Raw genomic sequence first — 18,980 nt, 5'->3', positions numbered from 1 at the left:
CTTATGTAGGTTGGACTGGCCATCCCCCCCGCCCCGCCGGCGCAACCCTCCCACGAGTCATCTGATCTTCTCCTACAAGGGTTGATGACTGAAGCAACTGTCTCATTTGCTGCATAACAATGTCCCGAAATATTCTGTGCCCCACAACACACTAACATAGCAGAGATGAGCCACTGACGCTTCATAACAATGCAAACTACAGTTTAGCCCAGTGGTCACTTCTGTAGCAATCACCCCAAGTCAGGGGGTGTACTGGGCCGGTAATGCCCCGCCAGCCCAAGCCAAGACAGGCCAGAGTACAGTGAGGGCCGAGGCGAGGATTGAGGGGTTTTTACTGGCCAGGTATGCACCCTGACAAAGGGGTGATAGCTATTTAAACTGCAGAGTTCCGTCTAGGGAGCAAATAGTTGAATTTATAAATGTTAATGGAAAAAGGGTACTGCAAATATTGTGCGAGCACAACTTGCATTAAATAAAAGATGTCCGCCACCATAGATATTACTGTGGTGGATGCCGTGGACGGGACAGAGTGTTGAGACGGAGCAGAAAGCTCTGGTCCAGCATATAAGTGGGCAGGGAGGGAAGGGGTGTGGGAAGGGGTGCATTATGTCGTAATGGGCGGGATGTGAGGGGTGCATGGTGATGAAACAGGGAGGGGCTAAGGGGCCATTGAGACAATCAAGATGTCCACAAGCCGTGAAGAGCCTCAGGTGACTGATAAAACGAGGAGGGTACAATATGAGGTCTCGTCTGTGTTTCAAGCCACCTGATTGGCTGAGCGCCCTACCCCGGGTCCGTATTGTCTTTCTTAGGGAAATAGCTATTACTGTGGCCTCTCCTCTGGATTCCTAATGCACCCTAGGTGACCCTGAATGCACACATGGGTGGTATGTGTGCTAAGAGCACTGTGTCAAGTCTCCTCATCAGGGAGACACCATTTGCGAAACTCACCTGTAACGAAATAGAGCAAATGAATTTGTCTCTTTGGAAAGCAACTTAAAACCTGGGTATTCCAATAGTCCACCCAGCAGCCTGCTCAAGAGTCTGCAGCAGAAATGGACTGCTGGTTAGGTGCAGTTACTCACTCACTCTTACACACACACACAGTATGTGGACACAATTACCATCTTCCTCATAAGGTTGGAGCCAATAGTAGTTTGCATCCTTGATAAAACATCAAACACGTTTAACATTGTTCACGGTTGTAAGGGAAACCTCTTTGGAAAGGACAGAATTCTGTGGGATCACAGCACAGGTTATTGAAAATAAGCCTTTTCTCAATGCACCATACTTGCCTGAATTGTTCTTCACTGGGGATTTGATGGGGGGATGATTGAGGTCAGAGTTAGGGAGTGTAATGGAATCCCTCAAGATGGGATTGTCATAATCATGCAGGCTTGAAAATGTTGCTTGAATTTTTTCATAGTCTTCTGTACCTTCTCCTTGAGTGCTTTCACCTCTATCTAGAAAGACAATAGAGAAAACAGCATGACCATTCCTTTGACTTGAAAATCTCATGGTGGACTCTTCTGAGAGCCAACACTGCCTTCCACAAGAGGCCATTGCACTTCTACAAATAACCTCCCTTCTAACAACATTAGTAAGAAGATGGGTGGGTGCAAACGGCAGAAGGATAGACCACTCATGTGTACTACACAGTGCATCTATATGATGGTGAGTCTTTCCTGCATCTCCTTTGCAGGGTGGGTCTTTACCACAACATCTTTGCATCTTGGGTCCTCACAGTGACAGAAAAGCGGCGTGGGTAAACTGGGGCTTCTTGGTCGCTTCAGGTGTCGGGGAACACACTAGAATCAGAGCAGATGCACAGCACGTGGTGACATGCCGGGAGACTCAGGTAAGTGTAACAGTGATGGTTAGTATTAGGATGTGTCAGAAGGAATCCACCTTCGTGGGAGCATGTAGAAGGGGGTGAAGCCAGGAAGCACCTTTCAAAGAAGTGGGTTGGGGCATGACTGAGGGATGGGTAACGAGGGTGTGAGCACCACAGTATTTACTGTGCAGAAACACCTGTGCAATAAAGACCAGAGGAGCAAAAACATGGAACAATCTAGCATCTAGTCTCGGGAGGATAGTTAAGGGAAAATGTGCTCGCCTTGGAAGCAAGTCAACACGGAGAACCTCAGGTTCGATCCCCAGGTCCGATCTTAGAAACCCTTGGGCATTAAGCACGTTATAAATAACCTATCACATCATATCATACATGTATTAATATGCACTACCTTGTATTTAAAAGTGTGTTTTCTAGAGTGGGAATAAGATAGTGAGTTCTAATTGCAGTAAAAAAGGATTATTTTCAAGGAGAATAAAAAACAAAGAATGCTCGCTTTTGTGTGTGGATAGGATACGGATTTTCCAGCGATGGCAAAATGGTGCTACTTGGCAATAAGATGGCAGCAGATGGCAAATGTGTGAATAACTTCCAAATGTGCATCTAATATGTATACACAAGCTAAAACATTTGGCTCTGCCAATGTTTGTGTTGAACAGGACTTCAGTGCAGGAACAGACCTGAGGACACACATATTAATGATAAATAAAGTGGCTAAGGGCATGCTTTGTCAGGGCATTTTCATTACCCCATGAGCTCATTTACAGCTGCAATCAAGCTATTAACTCTCAGACTATTGCTTAGCACTAACATTGGCAAACTCAACGCAACAAAGAGTTTTATGTTAGTGAGTGATAGAGCTATGACCGTTGGGCACTTACAAGAGCACGATTTGACCGTTTATGGCTGGGGGCCTGTACAAAAAACTGGTCTCAACATGCTCAACCTCAGGCTTGTCCTTGCTGTCAGTACCCCGTGGAGGACCTTTTGCACTTCGTGTTGTTTTGTCCAACATATATGGACTTAAGGAGGAAAACACTTTTGCCACTACTGAGGTCAGCTGGATTGTCTCAAGCCAGACCAGCCATTTGCTATTTACTCTCAGCTGCCACGTTGCCAGTGGCATGGGGCTCGGTGGACTATTTGAGAAAGGCCTGGCACAGAAGAAATAAAATCATCTCTCAAAATCTGACTGAATATTGACAATTTAATGACTATTCAGGCATTCCCTTGGAGGATATTAATCGCCATTCACACATGCACTTTATCTAATGTATTTCTTTTTATCTCATGTATTTTGTATTGTATTTTATCTTGTATTGCTGTTTATGGAAATTTGTTTCCGAATAAACGTATTGATGATGATGATGATGATAGAGCTAGCTCAAAGAGATCCCAAGAAGGTGTGTTTTGAGCAGGTAGTGGGCGGGGATGGCCAAAGGGATTAGCATGGCCATATTTAGCCAATGGGTTGGTAATAATCCAAACAATAACCACAAGCTGTGTCTTCCTGCTCACATTCCTTCTCCCTCCGACCTGTGCTCAAATGCAATATGTCATTCAAAGCCAAACTTATTCATAAAAAGGGAAGAAGGACTGTATGGTAAGGCAGATCCTCCCTGGAGGAACCGAGAGCTGACTGGAGGCTTAGAACAGGGGACGCCTCCGGATCCTCGCTGAAAATGCATACTGTTCAGATCTATCCTGGCTGGAGAATCGGAGGTCCGAGAGCAACCAGGAACAGGACCACGCAGTCAGAACAAGAGACGCGAGCCGAGAGGGACCAGACCTGGTGAACATGGCGAGGAAACGCTGAGAGTGTAGGAGGGTGTGTGGAAGCTGACACTAAGCAGAGGCTGTCCCGCAAAGTCACCCGAACCAGCCAGTAACGCCATGAAAAGTACCTGGGTTACCGTAGCGCATGGCAGGGATTACGGGGAACGAAGATGGCAGTTGGCAAAAGTCGAGGAACCCCTTCTCCTTCATCCCAGTACTGGGGGAAATTTACAAAGCTGAGATATGAGAAACAGTGCCTGGCAGGTTAGTGAACCAGGCCTGACTATGATATACAGCAAACCTGAGAGAAGAGTCTGGGACCCATTGAGACTGGGGAAGCCCCACAAGAACAGTACAGAAGGGTCAAGGAGCCATCGCAGGTTAAAGTGCATGCGAACAAGTGCTGAGACCCACAGCAAGTCGGGGAAGCCCTGAGAAATTATAAAGGGGTCAAGACCCACATGAAGGAGAGAAAAGATACAGAGCAGGTCTGGGAGACCCCAAGATATCCCAGAGGGGTTTGGGACACAAACAAGAGAGAAATGGCATATGAGAATCACAGGAAAAGGGTAAAGAACCCATTATTGAAGGACAGCATACTTTCGGGAACAAAAAGAGCTACAATCAAGTCTGGCAAGATAGTGAACCAGGCATGATTTCTACACTTGAAAACTTTGCTTTAGGTGACTGCTTTTGGTGAAACACAACTTCAGGTGAAGAGAAGGAGAACCACAATCAGGTCTGACAGCATAGTGTACCAGATTTGATGTGTGGTATTTTTCTGGAACTAGAACTGTCTCAAACAAGAGGACTTACAAATCAAGTCTGGCAGTACAGTGACAGACTTGATAAGACATTTGTGAAGTTAAGGAAGAAGAGGGGAAGGTACTCCCCCCTCTGATACTTGGAAATTGTGTTTTTGTTAAGCTTACCTTGTCTCTGCGGGGGCGTTGGGGGAAGGTTGTAGCCCTCCCAGCGGTGAAATGCGTCCTGGGAGTGTGCTTGCCTTGGGCACCAGTGACTGCAGTAGGAGCTTCTCAGGGTCACGCACCTTTTAGTAAAGTCTGTGGGCACTCCATCCAGCGACCTCTGGCAGGGGCACTTAATTGCCAAGGACTGAGTTCCTTCACTGATCCTTTGAGGGCGGTAGTCCAGTCCAGCTGCAACTACCCAGTTATTTTGATAAGCAGTGTTCTTAATCTTGTCTGTCTTCTTTTGCATGTTGGTTTTCAGCCTTTCCTTGCTTGGCTTTTGTATTGTTTTGGTAAGTAGTGTTCTTATTCTTGTCTGTCTTCCTTTGCGTGTTGGTTTTCATCCTTTCCTTGCTTGTCTTTTATATTGTTCGTCTTCCGTTACCTTTCGTTTGTTTCGTTCCTCAACACGTGTCCGTTCTGTGTGTTATTGTCTGTACCTTCTTTAATCCTTTTCTTTTGCTCTTTCCCCTGTGTAGGTGATGGAAGCGGGGCTTTGGAGCAGCTGAACACAGATGCTGTAACCGGAGCGATGAAGAACTGGCTCTGCGTGGTTGCAGGTAACAGGTATGTTGTATTGTAGAGTTGCGTGCATGCTCTTAAATGTGGCGCAGCTTTCCAGTTGTTGAGATGTGCTAACCTTGTCTTGTCTTCTTTTTTTGCAGCGGCCAGACCCGTCTAAGAAGACTGCCATGGAGAGATGGCAGAGCGGAGCGTCGGATTCCTGGGTGAGTATTTCTCTGCAGGTTCATGCGTCAGTAAGCGTCACGTTTTGCTTTTGAATGCAACTTAACGTTAAGCACTGGCTCCGAGGATGAAGCGGCTTATATAGCGGGCCTCCCTTGGCCACAGCCATTAGCCTGTTCTGTCTGCCACGGCCAGCCACACCTAGTCACTGGCACGTGAAGCTGAGCCAAGAAGACTACACCCAGCACTTTGCAAGTAAGAGGCCTGGAAAATAAGTGGTCCAATGTAATTACTGCAACCCAATGTCATTTCCCCACATGAGTCTGGTGCCAGAGGCACCAGGACAAAGTCCAGCCGGGCCCCCTTGGTCTGTGTGTCCTGAAGGGACACAAATGAGTCATTCCTCTGCATGGTCCCATAGCACCCACCATCCGGGGTATTTGTGTGTGTGCTATGGGGTGTGTGGTCGTGGCAGCTTTCTTGTCAGAAATAGAACATTAAGAATTGAACATTTCATTACAAGATGGCCACCGATCTGTGAGGGTGCACATTACTGTGCTCTGTCCCGGCAGGATAAATAAGGAGACATCAGCAACCGCAAAGTGTGGAGAGAGCACATTCTCCCGACCCCCAGGACCTACAGAGAAGGTGGACCGCACGGCAGCAGAGACTGCGCTACAAAACCCGGCTGCTACGCGTCTCCGGCAACAGCCTGTAGAGAGGAGCCATAATACAGTGGAAGCGGCATGGCTGGCCACACTTGAAAACCCAGGAAAGAAAGCAAGTGAAGGAAGGCAGCATCAACCCATCAGCAAGTAGCAGAGAGGAGAGGAGACGGGAAGTGAGGGGCACCGCCGACAATGAGGCAGACCCCAGACAATCCTGCAGCTGCATAAGAAGCGCCAGCCAGAGCGGGGACCTGGAACGGTGCAGCAACAAGTGCAAAGGGGGAGACAGAAGGTCCCAGCCCACATGGAGCGACAGGAGGCTGAACAAAAGCTAACCAGAGAGGTGTACTGACGGTGCCGCACTGACGATGAGAGAGGCAAGCAAAGTGAAAGCGACAACGGAGCCCAGCCCAAGGAAGGAAGGAAGAAAGTGCGCGGCAGGGCTGAAAAAGGGATGATCCGAACACACAGGTTGGAGGAAACAGCAAGTGAACATTAACGGGCGCCTGGCCAGGCATATGCATAAAGCATAAAATGATTGAGGAGGGCACATCAAAGAAGCAGAGAAGCAAGGAAAAGGGAGAAGCCCGGCACCGTTAAAAACGCAGCAGCTAATCCACCCACCCAAACACAGAGGTCAGGTGGACACCGCTGAGGCAAGCAAGCAAGGCACGCAGGGAGAGGGGAAGCCCAGCACGGGTCATGGTATGCAATATGCAACGGAGCAGTGAGGACAACGGCAGGCTGGGGAAAACCCACAACAAGGGACAATACTTGGGTGATATAACCCACGCTAAGAGGCTCCAGAACAAGCAGAACACAGGAAAAAATTGGGGTAAACGGCATCCACCTACAAGTTGAGATTGTGTGAAGTGAGATAACCATACATAAAGGGACAAGTGAGAACAGTGCGCCCAGGGAGTAGAGCACCATGCAGGAGCACGTCAGAGCGTGAGGACCACATATACCTGAACAACGCATGGTGATAGAGGGGAAGCAACAGAGCAAAACCTGGGGTGCTGGGGACAGCGGCGACCTGGGAACACTACGACAAGTACCCATGAGTGGTGGTAGTGAAGCAGACATGGAGACTAAGGGAAGACACCACATACAAGCTAACAGATAACACAATAGGCTGTCAAACAGCTACGCAGCAAAATCTTGAGTTGGCCTCCCCACTCTCAGAGTGGCAAGGAGGGTGAGCGAATTTGCACTCCCAGCCACCAGATGCCAGGGGCCAAACCCAAGAGCACCCCTGCGGGAGCCAAAGGAGAAGCAAAAACCAAGGGGGACAGCTGGAAAGGTGTTGGAGACAGAACGGACACTGCAGTGGGGCATGACAGCAAGAGCTTTCGCGGGGCTGTATAGGCTGCTGGATAAAGCACAAATAGAGGATATGCTCGCATACAAGGATAATTGGGGAAAAGATCTCGTAGAACCTATCACAGAGGAGGAATGGGGACAAATGGGGGCAAATCTGGAGGAGAGTGCACTATACATCTAAGAGCACAGCCATTAAATAGATAGCATACAAAATATGTTACCGATGGTACCTGACTCCCAATAGGCTACACAGAATGAATGCTAACTACCCCCCTCAGCGCTGGAGACAATTTGGAGGGAAGGGTGACTTGTATCATATGTGTCCCAAGGCCACCATCTACTGGAAGAGGTTCTAGGGCATTTAAAGGAGATTACAGGAACACAATTGCCAAACACACCAAAGGTAGTATTGCTGGGGATAGTAGTGGAAGGAGTTTATGCAGTAACCGGTAACAATGCCACCCTCATAATGCATCTGTTAATGGCAGCAAGAATGACCCAAGTTCAAGGGTGGAAAAGGGTGAATGGCCCCCAAATAAAGTGCTGGTGGGTCAAAATGTGGGGAGTAATGGCCATGGAGAAAGTAGGGGCCTTGAAGGATGGGAAATATCAGAAGTTTCTGATGGTAAGCAGTCCCTTCCATGAGTATGTAAAATAAAGAGAAGCAGTACTATGGGTCAGCAATAATGAGGAGTGTACAGGTCTGCTGAACAAAGGAAGCAGAGGGTAGGAAACCAAACCCATAGAGCATGCCGGATGAGAATCCACACCCCGGTAAATAAGACTATCAGACTGAACCGAACCACACCTGTTGGGGCTAGGGAGGTGTGGGGAGGGGGCGATGGAATAGTTGAAAATGTTATAGTTAAATGTTTGGACGGCATTAAATAAAACTCATAATCACAGTAGTCATGTGAGACGATGCCAGATAGACTAAATGCAAATGTGACTGAGGTAATCACATGAGTAACACTGTTGTTAAATGTAATTGTACACTGTGATTGGGAATGAATAAATAAAGTTTGGAGAAAAAAAAAAAGAATTGAACATTTCAGATGGAGTCCAGAACAAGAGAGGCCTCCTCCTGGATCAAGAGAGCCCAAGTTTTCTTCAGTGAAATGTGTATGTAAGGGACAGAAATAGGTTTAGACACAGGACGGTGGACATTTTACGTTTTCGGACATTCTGACAGAGTCCTTAGTCTTTTTTGTTGAGGTAGGGAAACCCATCTTAGAAATAGGGCCATATGGGTTTTTTCCTTTGCTTTATCTTTAATAAATATCTTTGCCAACATATATGCCACCTCTCTGTCAGACACATACTTCTGCACCCTTACAAATGCCAAAGAAAGTATAAAGCAAAAACCTACAAAAAGGTCTGGGAACCCCTCTACCGAGAACGGCCAAATAACATGTTCCGTGGGAGGGTGCCCACTTGGGAGAATCTACAACCATGTTTTAGACCATGTTTTAGCTCATTGTACCTTTCACAGAGGACAAATATCAGTTTGCTTAACGGTCTGGTCCCAATGGGACTAGCAAAGAGACTTATAGCCTCCACATGGGGGGCATCAGAGGGACTGAGTCGGTGGACAAACGAAATGGACCGATGTGCTTCCCTATATAATGCCAGGGGCTGCCCGGGAATATTCTTGAAGGGATGGGGGAAATGGAGTGCTGGCATCCAAAAGTTCTTGGCTGGCCAATACACACGCTTGATGGGGCTGAACTTTAAATCCTTCCCACCTGAGCCTTTCACCTCTCGTTGTTATTTCTTAGATGTGACACCACAGAGTTCTGCAATGCAACCTTGTCTTGTTTTGTTTTCTACACTGTTATGTATATTGCCCTGTACGCATATACTTTATTCTCTATAAATCAATATAAAGAGTTCATAAAAAAAATACAGTCTGGTCCCAGCCACTTGGGCAGTCCAGCACCGAAACGCTAGGTAATTCTCCTCTGAACATGAGCACCAACAGCAACCACAGACACGTGTTTCAGCCTTGTTGGGACTCATCAGTGAGGTGGAGCTGTGCTTCTCTAAGCACAGTGAGCAAGGGGTTCACGTTTGGTTTACCCTGGGTCGGTGGGACCTGAATGATAAGCAAATGGATATATCTCTTTTCTGTGAAAGGTACAGTGGGCAAAAACATGGTTGCAGACCGTCCTGAGTGGACACCTTCCGTTGGAACAGGTTATTTGGATGTTTTCATGCTCAGTAGAGGGGCTCTTCTAATGTTGTAACACTTTGGGGTTTACCCTCAGTTACCCAGGGTATTCCAGACCCCTTGCTCACTGGGGGTGTTTGAGTGTTGGGTAGTGGGTGTGCAGGTGAGATGCAAAGGTGATGGGGCTGTGTGGTTCTGATGGTAGGGATAATGCTGATGTATGGGTGATGAGAGCAGTGTGCAGGGGGGATTGTGTCATGGAAAGCCATACTGCTGTGGCTAAAGTGGATTGTGATGTGGTCTGGGACCCACATAAGACAGAGAAAGGAATACGAGAAGCACAGGAAAAGGATTGAGGACCAATTATTGAAGGACAACATACTTTCTGGAACAAAAAGAACTACAAACAAGTCTTGCAGGAAAAGTAATAAGGCTTGATGCTACACTTGCAAACTTTGCTTTTGGTGATTGTTTTTTGTGAAGCGGGTGCCAGGTTTTCAGACATCAGAATTTTGATTTCAGTCCACATGGAGATGGTCCCTGGACATCCAGTGGTTGATATATTGGAGGTAGCCATTGAGGTTGCGTGTCCTAGAGTTGGGTGTTTGGTGAATGTCTATACTAAAGGCTGCATGTAGGAAAAGGAAGGTTAGAATCATTGTTCCTTTGTTGTCTGTTTCCTGATTTAGGTCATCCCAATTTGAGATTAGAGCAGCTTCGGTTTGCCAGTGTGGACAGAGACCTATTGGAGCAGGATTCTGCAAGGGGTGCATCTTGAAATGGCCATAGGGTACAAGAACAGTGGCTTCCCATGTGCAGTTTTGAATTGTTGTGGGATCTTCCTTGATTTGATCAATCATAAGTAGAGTGATGAAGGGCTACATAGTTTCAGATTGTCTTTGCATTTTGTGGATGGGCATGGGAATCTGGCCATGAGAGGGAGATTGCATATTTTGAGTTGTAACATTGGATAATTATAGTGATAGGATGGTGAGTGTAGTGTGTGGAGAAGCTGAGCATTTTAGGAGAGTTTATTATCCTGGTGGGGAGTAGTTAGGGAGGATTCCTGGGATGTTGTCCTTGTGAACAAGAGCTACTCCTCTACCCTACCCTACTGGTTGAGATTGGTGTGTTGGATTATTTTGTGGAGGAGTGTGCGAATGGAGTGCAGTCATCTGTTAGCCAGTGTTTGGCGAGGAACAGTAGATGGATGTTTCCTGATTGGATGATGTCATGAATGATCAGTTAGCAGCGAATGCTCAGGTGAATGCAAGATTGACTAACAGGCTAGGAGAGTACATAAATCTGACTTCTGATAAGTCAGGTGCTTTTGCTTCACAACGTACTAGGGCCAATTGATCTTTTCAATTTTGTAGTCCAGTATGCTGAGCGTGAACTTTTCAAAAAGCAAGCTTCAATTACAGCTTAGATTCTGAAAGGAAGACAGTAAAGTCCATCCAGAATCAAAAACGTTGTTAATATGTTGTATTTCAATATTAAACAGGTTAGAGCAAGTGACAGTAGCGACTGGCTGGTCGCACAATTGTGTGTGCCGGATCAAATGTTTCATATCCCTGGGCAAAAATTCTTCAAATTTGTTAGACCCAACCTTTGATTTATTACGATGATCTGGGCACAATCTAAAATCCAATAAGAAATTGGGAGACTTTGCGTGGAAGCCTAGTACTGAGCTGTTCTGTATTATGCCAATTTGTCCATCCAGAGTTTAACTGGGAGATGCCCACATCTGTATCAAAGAAGAATGAATTGTGATGGTTGGATGTTATATGTAACTTCAGGCATTGCTCAGGCAACCATCTTTAAGGACACAATGGTAGTGTGTTAGATGCATATGTAAGCTTTTAGTATCACAGAAGCTACAACAGATTGTGTAACAGTTTTGGGAGGGTAAGGTGTAGAATATGGAGAGAGTATGGAGAGGGGTAGAGGCATTTGAGCAGCGTGAGGAAAATGGAATGAGGCTATGGACAGAATAAAGGGCTTGAGGAAGAAGGAACATTGATATGAGCATACTGACAAACGTACAGGACTAGAAGTTGTAAGTGGAGAAAGAAATGAGGCTATGAAGAGAGGTTCAGAGATTTGATGGCTAGAGAGGTGTAGATCTAGGAGAGGTGAAAGATATTTTAAGCGAGGATTAGGAATGGGGAACAGGGCTAAGAGGACAGTAATATGAGAATATGGAGAAAAGGGCAGGTCAGTAAGGGGTAAAAGGAAACGGAGATAGGATTCAGGATGATTCTGGTATGCTTCTCTACAGTAGAAAAGATGAGATAAACATAAAAGCATTATGGTGCTACCTAGAAGGTTTCCCAACAATCATGGGGTCAACCATTTCCAGTGAGAATATGGGCAAATGTTCATCCATGCCTCGGGGTAGTGGTAGGAAAATAAAATAGGTGCATGTCCCAGAGTGGTAAGTGTGAGGGGTCACAAATGTGAGGCATACAACTTTGTGAAGGTTTTTCAAAATATGTCATCCTATTAAACTCAAAAAGGGTTTGATAAAGACCTTACTATCTCTACCCTGACAAGGATTTCCCAGCCTAGAATAAACTAAAGAAAACACTCAAACAAAAGGATTCTGTCCCTCACACTTGTACATACAACAAACTCAGTGAGGAACATATGGCCATTTAGGTACAACAATATTAGCAGTTATATTCAAGAACACATAAGTGTTTCTCCTTGTAACCTGGGTGAGTCTCCCTTCCCCAGATTCACTCAGTATTTCAACCGAAAATTCAAAAGAAAAAAGGAATCCCGTTTTGCAACACATTTCAAATATAGTTCCAATAAGTCTCTCCACTGAAGTTAACCAATAGTTCAACATGTTCAGCACTTCTTTGGTCTCTCCACTTGAGTTTAACCAACAGCTCAAAATATTCAGCTACTCTTTGGTCTCTCCACTTCAAGCAGAGCGTTCTACACAACTTTTCTTCAAAGAATAAGGATGTTTCCATGGTTCATCAAGAACAACAAAAAGGCTTCTGTCAGGATGATTCTGAAATAGTTCATAACCTACTTGCATCAGTAATGTTGCTTTGTCAGGATGTTTCCACGACGACTCCCAATGTGCTTTTCTGGACTTGCCACTTTTTCAACACTTTTAACAACACCACAGTACTTCAGTGACTTTTGTCTGGTCCACTCACCTGCCAGGCCCATACTAGAAGGTCCATTGTTCGGGGGTACTCCCCTGCCAGGACTAGCAAAACTACTATGACTACATGCATTCTTGCCGTTTAGTTTTATCTTCATGCAACTCAAAAAGTCTTATAATTGAATCAACAACAATTTGGACTACCTCTTTAGGGAAAACATGAGACACATTGATGCTGTTTGTCCCACACTCTTGATTGCCACATGCAAAGCAGGTTATACCCCTCTCCTCCTGAACACCTTTTGTCAGAAGGGCAGCCTTCCTGCCACTCTTGGCTTCCCCTCTTGCATTAACCAAGTGCTGACAATGGCTTTTAATCACTTCTGCCCTTCTTTGAATCAGGCAATGCTTATTTACGTCAGTTCCCTCTATTGCCTCTCTCTTCCTCTGACAATAGGGTTTACAAACAACTTGTTTCTTTAGAGTTACCTCTTGGCTATGACAATGGTTGGTTCTGTTTGTTTCTAGCAATATTGCCCCCTTGTATTGTTGGTAATTGTTCTGACCTTTAAACTCGCAATGATATCTGCTGGTCTGCTTGCCGCACTCTTATATTGACACTTTCTCCACTTTATATTCGTTTGGTATGCAATATAATTATCTTTCTGTTCATCATCAGTTTGACATGTTTCTGCCACTTTACTTCTTTTCCATATGTTTTATATTCAAAGGACCTGTTTCGGGCCAGTGGACGGTTATAGAGCGCTCTGGGGTCAAAACACACAAGCAAACTCACCGGGTTGGCTGTGCGTGTACGCTCGCCTCGCTGCTTTTGGGTTTGCAGCTTCTGCTGCTCCTAGCGATGTGGAAAGCAGTCTTGCTTGGTATTCCATGAGCCCGCGCTGAGCAAAACAGGAGTGTTACATGCTCCAAAGGCTCTCTGGTGCTCGCCTGCCACCAGAGCCTGCCAGGTTGGGGGGACGACTTCTTAATTGTACGCTTTCCGCTGCGCTACCTATGCAACCACGATCTTCAAGGAGGAAGCTTGGAAAACAAACACTTCCTGCTGCATGTCCCCTGCAACCACAATCTTGAGGCGGAAAGCCTGTACAATTAACGTTTCCGGCTGCACGATCTCTGCACCTCAGGTCTTTGAAGGAAGAGACCCACTCAGAACTGGCATCTGTACTGCAAGCCACGGCAATTTCGGCGTGTCTACTCTCCTCTAGCTGCAGCTGCAAAGTGGAGCCCATGCAACCACTCCACCTTCCACTGCTACTCTTCACCATGGCATGCACCTGAGGGTGCCTTTTATGCCTCCCAGTGTCCCTCAGGTGTGGATCATTAACCCTATTAGCCTGCAACTTGTAATCTAGGGCCTCTGCATCCCTCTTCTTTGTCAAAGTACTTTTAGCATTATGGGAATTGAAGTCCCCAATGTTTAAGTAACCCTTTTCCTTAATTTCAATTTTACAATAAGCCATTAGATTTATTGGATCCCGGGGAACGTTATTAAAGCAGTTCTCCCATACGTCTTGACCATGTGATCCTCCCGCAGACCATCCCAAAACCCCCCAGGTCAGGATAAGGAAGCATCTGCCTTACCCTGGCCACAAGAGGGGTCTCAAGCCAGGTCTTCTGGGTGAATCATCTCTGATTCATCACATAAGAGAAAGACAAGATGATGAATTACTAGATTCCTTGTTTGACTATGAAAGCTATAGATCAAAAAGAGTGTAAGAACAGTATTAAAACCTGCTTATAAACTAAACTAAACATGACTGTTTTTCGTTTTATATTGGGTGCTCATTTCTTTGAGAGGCTGCAGCCATTTCCCCTTTTGCATTCCCTTTGAATGGGAAATAGATGCTTATTCTTGGATAAAGAAAGAACAAGGGTAGCTGACTGTGTATGCCACTCATTTTCATCTTGTTTCTGTCTGCCGTTACCATTATCGTTTAGTCCACTAGTATACCTAGATTATAATAGCCCAAAATTAAATACAATGCATTTTTAGCAGTTAGTGTGTTATTGTCAAAGTTGCAGCAGAGAACTAGGCTTTAGATGTGAAAACCATGCTAAATGGGACAGAAAGTGTAACAAACTATTATCTGTTTTAGTCAAAAAAATCCCACAAAGTGAAAAAGAAATAGAGGCTGCTGCATGTAGAACAAGCCAAAGAAGGTGGAGTTTAAGTATCAGTGTGAGTAATTATTAACCTTATGTTAGTCAAAATGAAAAAACATAAATGCTTTAGTTAACACATTCACAAGAGGAATTAAACAAAGCAAAACATTGCAAACCCCAAGGTAAAGAATACATTAGTGTAAGAAATATTCCTTATTTATTAAAAACCATGTAAAAGCAAGAAAAAAGTGTGAGTGTGATGGATTCCCGCCAGAGAAGGAATTTAAAATGTTATTCCATAATAGATTTTGGCACCGGTTCGTGCTTGAGTAACAGTGCTTACGTCACACTGGCCTGCATTCCTTCTTTCTGAAATCCACTTTGAAGTATTTGACTAAAAGTCCTTTAAGCCAGTTTCTATCTATTATTTAGGGTGCTATACAAGGCATTGCTCAATACCGTCCTTTTCAGTTTTTGATAGCACTAATTTTGAATAATTTCATAATTATGAGCAACCTTTTCTCCAGTTCAAGTGAGACTTGAAAGATACTTTTCGTGTGGATTACAATATCTGCAGATGATCTCTAAGAACTAGGATAGGAACGGAATATATGAACCATGACTCCTGCCTTAAATTCACCGAGGACAAGCTCTTATGTAGCCTGGATACATGCATTTAATTGTTCTGGTGTTCTCTCCAAAGTGTGTATGAGCGTTGACGAAGTAGATTTCATCAAGCATATGCTGCGTCAAGCAAATATCCAAGGGTTGGTCCTCAATGTGTCATCAATTTTCTCCCCTTCTTTCTCCAAAGTTGTCATTACAGAATTCAGATTTTTAAAACTGAGAGCTTGTTGGGTAGCATATATAGGTGAAACTATATGCATTGCAAACTGATATATTTCAGTATTTTCTATTTTAGTTTGGACATGATTTTTTTAGTATAAATAATTTCTTAGTTAGGAATGCTCAAACATATCAGTTCTACAACCTGCAGCCCTTTTAGAGCTCAGCCCTTTGTAGGAAGCTGTCACAGTGATCATAAAGTTGATAAAGTTGCACTATTTCAGCCGTTTGTTATCTCTGTTGGTCTGACACATGAAATGCTGGCAGAAATTGTGTGTTTCTCCAAATAGGGTGGAACTATGGTGTTTCGGTATCTCAGTAGGTATTACACTGGTATTGGAACTTGACTTTATAAAGCTCTATAGGGTATTCTGGCTCCTTAGGGACTTAGAGAAATCAGGATTGTACTAAGAAAAGACAATGGGCCTCATTACGAGTCCGGCAGTAATCGAGGCGGTAAAACCACCTGGTTACCGCTGGACTCGTATTACCATTCCGCCTCCGTGACTTCCGGAAATACCAGGGCATCACGACCCTGGTGTCCCGAGAATTCCGGAGGCGGAATTCGGTAAATCCCCATTCCCATTGAGTCCCACAGGACTCAATGGGAATGGGGAAGTGGAAACACCGGCACCATCTCGTGATGGTGCTGGTGTTTCCACGTCCACCTGCAGGCGGGCGGTGGTAAACCCGCCAGGTCAGACCTGGCGGGATCATCACCTCCCGCCTGCAGGAGTCGGGATCGGGCGGTCCGGAATTAACAGTGGCGGCGGGTTTACCGCCACTGTTATTTCCGGACCGCCCGACCTGCAATGAGGCCCAATATGTGACTACCCAAAATAATAGCCTTTTATGTGAGACTTGAAAAAAATTGTGGGGTTAGACAATGTATAGGACTTTTAGAAGTATTATCATTTTTGTCTAGTTTACCCTGCCTACTAAAGAAATGTGGAAGAGCATGTTCTATTTGAGCAAGGTGACTATTGTCTTTAAGCATAAAACATCATTTTTCTTTTACGTCTCATCTACATTTATTTGGACATATGGCCCAAGTTATAGAACTACAATTCTTAAGTAAATGCAACAGTCTGTTTTAGTATTGCACATTACTACTTCTGCGTTTTCTTTATTAACATTACATCTCAAAATCCTTCAAACTCTGCACTGTCTGTGAATAACTGAGTAATGGAATCATTTTGGTTTTAGGTTTAGATTATGAGTTCATCAGCACATGATCTGTTTTGGCAGTTTTTGTTGAGGATATATGCCTAAATATTTCTTGACTATCAGTGTTCTCACAATTGGTTCCAAGTATATTGCAAACATGAGTGGAGGACAAGGGATACTGCTGGTGGGTACCCCGGTAGACTGCAAATGATTGTCCTATTACGTTATTAATGCAGAGGCAGCCTGTTAGATTCTGGCATACAGAAAGCTATTGCAAATTTTCATAGGATTCATGCTGTTCCATAGATATTCCTACCTGACATCGTAAAATGTTTTTTCTGAATTGAAGTTTATTGCACCCAGTGGGAGCCCTGTGATGTAGCATGATATATCACTAAAAATAGGCCTAATATTTTATCCTGTGCATTATGGGCTCTAAATATTATTATTATTTTTATTATTAACAAAAATCTCTTCAATCTTCACAAATGTTTGGTTGCCATTTGTGTACCCTCTCGGGAAGAAATGTATAGAAGATCGTATTAGCATAGTTCCCTATGGCGATTGGTCAATGTGAACTGAACTTAGTTGCATCCTCTTTTTTTAACCACATTTGACAATCGTGAACATAGCCTATGAGATGGGGGTCTGACCTTTGTTCACAATTACATTGAGAAGTCTACACAGCCTGTGGCTTATGTTCTGTCTTAACTGCTTATAAACCTCTAAGGCTGGTCTGATACAGCTGTTTTGCAGTTAGCAAGCTTCTTAATTGCTTCAATCCCTTCATCTTTAAACCAGGTAAGATCTGTTCTAGGTATAAATCCGTTTTTTCTGAGTTAGCTGGCTGCTCCTCAACATTGCTTTGACTGTCTTATTCTGAGTTGGGTGAAACATTTCATGTGGATTTGTCTAAACATCTGATCTTGCCACATATCACAAGATATGTGTGTTTGTTCTTTTACTCCTGACATCAATTCTGTAACTTTGTGTGTTTAAATTCTCCTTCAGTTTTCTTTAATGGGTGTCCTCTTTGCTTTGCTTCTAGCTCTTTAATGTTGTCTAATATCTGAGCCTGAGTGTTATTCATCTGCCTCTGGCGAGCTGAGTCACAGTTCCTTGCAGATAAGCTTTGCACATGCCCCAGAGTACAGTGAGGTTTGTTGAATTCATTTGTCCAATGAATACCTTTTGACTGCTATGTTAGGACACACATTTCTGAAAGAGGATGCTCTTTGTAACAAAACATATATAGCACATGAGGGATTGGGTAGCTCACAGTAGCAGCATAAACAAGAATTCAGATTAGTGTATAAAGAATGAGAAAACAAGGTCCAAAGACAACAACATTCACAAACATAACAGTCTCCGATTCTGAGATGCATTTTATCTGACATGCTAGTATGTACAATTGTCACTACTACACAGCGTAAACACCATATAATGTGGAAGTCGTCATATAAAAGCAATGGTAAATCAGCTTACTCTTGTCAATTCACAAACAGGTAAGACTTCATATGCATAAACGTGCATGTGAAAAATTAAATTCCCCTTAAAAATTAGGAAAACAGTAGAATTTAATTCATAAAAACATTAAGGTTACGATCTACAAAATGTTTCTCTTTGGTGCTCTATGGATCTGCTAACGCATGTGGAGGGAGGAGATAGCCAGGAGAAAACCTAAATTATAGAGGTACAGAGAGACCTAGTTGGATGAAATGTAGTCTTTCTGCAATCTATTTGAGCGACTGACTACTAGGTTTGATCACCATGTAGTTCCTCTCCAGTTTAGATTGTGCAAGTACTTGTGAGCAGTGAGCAATCAACAGCTATGTTAAAACTTGCTAGTTAGCTCGGAGTTCCTCTTCTACATTTAATATGTAGTAAGATGTCAACAGATGAGCAGAAAAATCCCTTCAATTATGCCTGTCTCAAAAGTACAACTTATGATGGAAACCCATCAGACCCGAATCACATTTAATTCATGCACATGTGTTGAAGTACATACTATAGAAAAGGAGTTAAGAGGTCAAGGAGCAAGAAGTGTACTGAACATATGCCTCTGTCTGTTAATTCAGGTTCCATCTGAAAGGAAACCTTTAGAAATGTTCAGTAAAAATAAACACATTGTTTCATCAACAATGATAGTGAGGGGCGCTGTTGAGCGCCGAACAAGATGGCCGCCTGAGGCTCAAGCTCCGGAGCCGGCAGATCACGAGATCCTGAATCGGCGCTCTTAAACGCCTGATAGCCGATCCCGGCTTATGCG

General features: G+C 44.3%; 1 long non-coding RNA gene across 1 annotated transcript in view; it reads right to left on the bottom strand.

The window, feature by feature from the left end:
• Positions 1-1,300: 1,300 nt before the first annotated feature.
• The window catches only part of LOC138504782 (uncharacterized), a 164,834-nt gene continuing 147,154 nt past the window's right edge, over positions 1,301-18,980 (bottom strand). Inside the window, exon 3 of the long non-coding RNA XR_011279966.1 lies at positions 1,301-1,463. This is a non-coding gene — a long non-coding RNA (uncharacterized lncRNA). The remainder of the gene's footprint in view (positions 1,464-18,980) is intronic.

Source organism: Ambystoma mexicanum, chromosome 11 (assembly GCF_040938575.1).
Source record: "Ambystoma mexicanum isolate Mex_15411 chromosome 11, UKY_AmexF1_1, whole genome shotgun sequence".
NCBI classification, from domain to species: domain Eukaryota; kingdom Metazoa; phylum Chordata; class Amphibia; order Caudata; family Ambystomatidae; genus Ambystoma; species Ambystoma mexicanum.
The sequence above is the reverse complement of the archived record's forward strand: the minus strand, read 5'-3'. Positions and strand labels throughout refer to the sequence as shown.